The sequence below is a fragment of the Epinephelus fuscoguttatus genome, linkage group LG7 (assembly GCF_011397635.1).
Source record: "Epinephelus fuscoguttatus linkage group LG7, E.fuscoguttatus.final_Chr_v1".
NCBI classification, from domain to species: domain Eukaryota; kingdom Metazoa; phylum Chordata; class Actinopteri; order Perciformes; family Serranidae; genus Epinephelus; species Epinephelus fuscoguttatus.
The window spans coordinates 17,351,072-17,357,071 of record NC_064758.1 but is presented as its reverse complement, the minus strand read 5'-3'; the positions used below and the strand labels follow the sequence as shown (position 1 = coordinate 17,357,071).

Below are 6,000 nucleotides of genomic sequence, written 5' to 3'. Positions count from 1 at the left end.
TGTTGAATTATACACCACCTATGGTTTGCATGAGACAGGACTCAGAAGTGGATGGCACAACTGGGTTGCAGTGCTGTGTTACCTTACCATCAATCAATAACTGCTTTATGGTCTGTCTGGGCACTGAAACTCAAACTGGTCCTCATAAAGCATAAAGCACCTTACATTTAACTGAACAGTGTCACTATTACTGTGCTGAAACTCCTTTAAAATCTCTCTGCATGAACTTGTATGTGTGCTTCTTTCACTTCACTCTCATTTTTTTATTTATTTAAAAAATATGTAAGAAATATTTTAAAATATTGTGTGTGGCCCAGAGGCAGTTCAATCAAATCACTGGATATTGATGAAGCGGAACAGTCAAATGCTTTCATCCCAAAATACTGTGTAAAAAGTGTGTGTCCCTTTATGTGCAAGTACATGATTTGTGTTTATGCGTCTGTGAATATGTGCAGCCCATAAACTACCACAACATTGGTTGGGCCATATTAGATTATTAATGCACAGAGTGAGTACCAGAGAGCTTTCAAGGTCAGTATGTCATAGTCAAAAATAAACCAACCTGGTTTCAGGAAGTATTTGGCTGTATTATTGATGTGGAAACACTATGGATCGTAGTGCTTGCACACGTACAGTATAATGCACCTTTCCTGGTAATACCAGAAGAGTTCGATTTCTGAACTGCTGCATGTCTTCCAAAGCAATCTGCTCTTTAAAAGGTGACATTTGAGAGAAGTGGCAACCTTAAAAAAATCAAATTTAGTCTGAGAAGAAAAAGGCAGGAGACACGATGGAGAGAAAGAGACTGGTGTCTGTAGACCCGTAAATACACGGATGATGCCTCTAGTGTCCAATGCAAGGAAGTGCATTTCTTTACACATGGATAGAAACCTGATACAAACTACCTGTAGCTGTGGGGGAGAGGCTAATTTTATCCATTTTTTGCCATCCATTAGTAATGACCAGGACAAAAACAGGACCTGCCAGATACGTGGCACATTTTGTGAAATATTTAATTAAAAAGATGTATGACCGGCTGACCGAGTCATAATGACAATCTGACTATATATAATGTATAACCATATTTTAACAGAATAAAATTACTCAGATTCACAATGTGTTGAAACTAAACAAGTTGACAATCAATACTGGCAAATTAATTGTAAGGCGGAATTTATACTTCTGCATCAAATCAATGCCATAGCTATGCCGTAGGCTCTGCGTGGGTGTAGAGCCTTTGCCGTACCCTACATCATAGCCTGACGTGCATCTCCCCAGAAATAATTATGTGTAGTGGCAATGCAGACCTCCTGTCTACTTTTGTAAGCTGAAACCATTTCCCTCAGTGGAAACAAAGCTTTTATTTTTTTTTATTTCACAGATAAGAAACTATAAATTTTGAAGACAATAGAGTCCCCATACGATAGCATTTTATGTCTTGTGTGTGATTTATCCTTTGGGGATTTATGCTTAGGGATTTATCCTGGTTTCATATGAGTAGAGGAAATCTCCACTTGTCACTAGGCTAATTTATGCAATGCAATATTCAATAGGCTTGTGCTAAAAACATTAGCATGTTGTATTCGTGTTCAGTAAAAGACAAATGCTTTGTCTGTGAATGCTGTGAGTTATAGTGAAGCCGATTTGTGTACTTGTGTTTGAAATTGTCTCTATTAAGCCATGTTTAAAGTGTGTTTTGGGTGTGTTTTGAATCGACTACAGTTCACAGAAACCCCGCCGCCAACTCGTGTCTTGGAGGTGTAACTGCAGAGTGACACGGACACACCACTGCATGAGTATAAATGCTCACAACGGTGTAGGCGATGTGCGTGGGCTATGGCGGAGGGTCTGCCGCATAAGTATCCCCCTTAAGATATAGCCTGTTAGCTAGTAACCAGCCAGATAGCAAAGGTAACACACTATCTCTTTGAAATTCACTGCAAGAGTTAGATTTTTTTATGTACTCGCGGCAAATTCAATACAGAAATATTATGAAGGGGAGGAGTTCCGCGGGCACAATGGACTTCGGGTTGCCTTGTCTTCATACACGTAGGTAAGTGGAAACGAGGCCTAACAGTCATAAGGAGTAGTGGCTCTGTGAGGCTATACTTGTAAACGTCATCATGCTAACCTGCCCACAATGACAATACTAACATGCTAACAACATGGTGTAGGTGCAGCCTAATGTTGACCATGTTCGCCATTTATTTAAGCATGTTGGCGTATTAATTAGCACTAAACAGCAAAAGAAGAAGTACAGCTGAGGTTGATGGGAATGTCATCAGTTTTACATGCATTTGCTTTTAAACCAAAGTACTGGGCAAATTAGTGATGTTAGTGTTGGAAGAAAGGTCAAAAGATGACCAGGGTTATCATAATCCATCCTGAGGGGGCCCATGAATGTCAAAATTACATGTCAGTTTATCCAGTAGTTGGCTTGAAATTTCACTCAGACCCACAAATCATCTCGTGGTTACTTCAGTTTGGAGTACAGTGGTAAACCATCTGTCCGCCCAACAGAGTGACATTGCTATCCCCCATGGTTTAGCTGCATGGTCACCTCCCAGTAACACAACTTGTGATTGGTCAAGGAGTCTTAAAACAGAAGTTACAAAATACTTCACAGGGTGTAAACAATGACACATATAAGGAAATAAAAAATAATAAATAAAGCACAAGCTGCATGCTTCTAACCCTGTATATCTCATATGCATTAATGACTTATTTCCGTATATTATCATCAGGTAAGCTCAGTAGCTCTGAGGGGGGAGAGGCATTTACTGCTGACTGAAAACGAAAGTAAAGGTGTAGCTGTCTGCCCTGCCTTTACAAGAGTGCAGCCTGCACTGAGGAAAACAAATGTGTGAATTACAAGCAGCTGAAGGATTTTAACTGCACCTGCACTGGTAAGACTGATGCAACTTGTGTACTTAATTGTGTACTTTAATGTGTGTACAATCTGGTATCTTGCTATCATATTGGCCTGCTTGTTTCTTTAGATTGGACAAGCTGTCAGCCTTTATGGCCTACATGGCCTCGTGCTTGCATACAAATTGCCCATAATAATAAGCCTGAGGATTCAGGGAGAAAATTTATGGGAAATAATATTTGTTTTTCCAGGTGTATGTAACCAAAATAAAGATTATTCATTCATTCATATCTATACATTTTGGATTAGTGATAATTACCTGATGATGTCTGAGGATGTGCTCACATTCCTTTGTGTTTACCTTTGTGGTGCTTATTTCTTTTGTACTTGTATTTATAGTCACATGCCTATCATTTACATGTACATAGCATTGAATTTAGCTGTAGGAAGGGCTAGATGTTTTGGCAGGTGTCATGTGCCTAAATTACTCTCTATGAAGAAAGAAGAAGAATAATTACTGTATTATTCACAAAGAGAAATGAAAATTAAAAAACTTTGCGGTATTGTGGGTCCGGCATTTCATTGTGATCATTATCACACCATATTTGCTGTGTACTTGCATATCAAGGGGAATGTCCACATTTTACAGTCATATTGTTGATGTTATTAATCATTAACCACTGACTTTGCCCTACGGCAGTAACTTGAGAGGTGGTGGTGTTGCTGTTATCTGTAAGTCAGAACTGAATGAGTTTTTATATTTTTGAAGGAAATTCTGCTCTGGTTGATGGAACAAGAGTCAGTGCGAGGGGAGACTGCCTTAAAACCTAACCTATCTAAAAACCATATGGGACTACAGCTGGGAAACTCTGCTAAAGAAAGACAAGTAGCTGGAAATAATGCAATTCTGTAACAAAGGAAGAAGATAGAGCTACTGTCTTCAGCCTCAGTGGAGAGCAGAAAACAGATCAATCTGCCTCTAAAATCAACATGTCTCAGGAACAGGTTGAGGCCACATCAACTGGCAAGTAAGTAAATGTTTTGTTTCTTTCTTAAAAGCATGAAACTTTGTACACCTGTACAGTGTTTGGCCCTGATCATTTTCAGAAATGGAGCGCTCACAAAAATGCCATTTTACTATCTGCCATAACTGAATAATGTATTTTGCGAAATATCATCCTATCTAGGGAAGTATAGTGATTTCAGTGTCATGAGAAAGAAATCACATTATCTAAAAGCCTAGACTGCACTTTATAATATCTTGGCTGTTGCATGCTCATTCCACCACATTAAATTGCTCATCTGCTGCATGGCTGGTCAGGTCGTTCTGTTATGGTGCAGTAAGGGAGAGAGGCAGCAAGGGAAGGACCCAAATGCAGACAGCCAGGGCATTTCAGTGATTTATAGCGAAACTTCCAGGCATCAAGAAAACCAAATTAGGCTGTAGGTAACAGGCAGATACAGGTGGTAACAGTTAGTGGACAGGTAGGGCATGGCAGTTAATGGTCTTGATGTGGGAATGTGACTGAAGATGTGGACAGAGGGGATGAATGTGACAGTGTTAAAGTTTGTATTTGTAATCCTTGTTAAAGATGGCTTGAGCCAAAAAGACCAGTATCTCCTGCACCCAGCAATGCTTCCATGAAAAGTGACTGGTCCAAGGGTGAACCTCCCAGCTTCAATAAAGGAGAACTGGGGTAAGACATTCTGGTTATGTTGGTGCTTTCATACGCAGATAAAATAATTTAAAAGAGAGACTGACATAGTCAAGTCAAGTCAAATTTATTTGTATAGCACATTTCATATGACAAGCATAGCTCAATGTGCTTAAAATAAACACAACATACATATAAAAACAAACACATAACAACAATGACATGGCATAGTACAAGAGTAGAAACATGATATTAACAATAATACAAAAATAATGGTACAGCTGGTTTGTACCACACACACGTCTAAGTAAAAGCTTGTGAAAAAAGATATGTTTTTAACCTGCGTTTAAAAGTGGATGTTGATGTAATAGACCTGTGGCCTTGTGGTAAGGAATTCCAAAGAATCGGACCATAGTTACTAAAAGCACCATGAGCTCATCTAGAATATATTCTTGGAATAGTGAAAAGGCCTCTACTTCCAGATCTCAGGAATCTATCTGGCGTGTGTACTCAGCCAGCATGTCCTTGATATAAGGTGGAGCTACACCATTCATAGCTTTAAAAACAATAAGCAAAATCTTAAAATCAATTCTTTGCTTCACGGGAAGCCAGTGAAGAGAAATTAAGATGGGAGTGATGTGCTCATACAGTATTTTTTGGTCCTGGTTATCACTCTAGCTGCAGCATTCTGAAGAAGCTGGAGCCTGCAAAGTGCCTGTTTTGTTATTCCTGCAAAAAGTCAACAGACAAATGGGGGTTACATGACGTTAACAATTACATAGACATACAAACACACCACAGGCTGGAACATTGTCAGACAGATGCTATTCATACATTTAGGGCACGTATAGATGTAGGAATGAAACTCTTATTGAACTTGGCTTTTTTGCACAGAGGTAGCCTGTGCCTACGGCCGGAGGGGAGGGGAATGAAGTATTGGTGGAGTGGATGGTGGATGGTCAGGGTCCTGTGTGATTCTAAGTGCTTTACGTGTCAGAGATGAGGTGACACTGTCAGATAGGTTAGGAGTAGTTAAGCCAATGATTTTGCTTGCCAGATTGGTCACTTTCAAGAGTTTGTTTCTATTAACAACCATGAGCATGGGGAAGAAGCAGATGGCACCATACAACAGAACCGGCTCAACAGTGCTGCAGTACAGAAGGAGGAGTTGGGGTTGAACAGACAGGTGTCAGAGTTTGCGTATAGCTGTGAGTCTCTGTTGGCAGTGTTTATAAATGTCCGTGGTGCGTTGATTGAAGCTGAGATTATTGTCCAGTGTGATGCCGAGATATTTGGAAGACTCCACCTCCTCCACCTTCTCCCCGATGGTGAAGAGACTGGGGAGGGGGGCCAGGGTTTTGGGAGGGCTGATAGTCAGTTCTTTGGTTTTGGAGATGTTGAGGGGGAGATAGTTATTGTCGCACCATGTGCTGAAATGGGAAATGGAATGTTGGTAGGCAGCGAAGGAGTTGTTAT

The 6,000-nt window shown here is 40.1% G+C and overlaps 1 protein-coding gene across 9 annotated transcripts in view; it reads left to right on the top strand.

The window, feature by feature from the left end:
* The first annotated feature begins 2,819 nt into the window (after positions 1 to 2,819).
* The window catches only part of LOC125891424 (NLR family CARD domain-containing protein 3-like), a 47,890-nt gene continuing 44,709 nt past the window's right edge, over positions 2,820 to 6,000 (top strand). For 7 of the 9 annotated variants that reach the window (XR_007449634.1, XM_049580714.1, XM_049580715.1 and 4 more), the window contains exons 1-3: positions 2,820 to 2,906; positions 3,639 to 3,897; positions 4,462 to 4,566. The gene's annotated coding sequence lies outside the window, so the exon portion shown is untranslated. Of the gene's footprint in view, positions 2,907 to 3,638; positions 3,898 to 4,436; positions 4,567 to 6,000 lie in introns of all 9 variants that reach the window. The other 2 variants (XM_049580717.1, XM_049580719.1) reach the window with 2 other exon arrangements.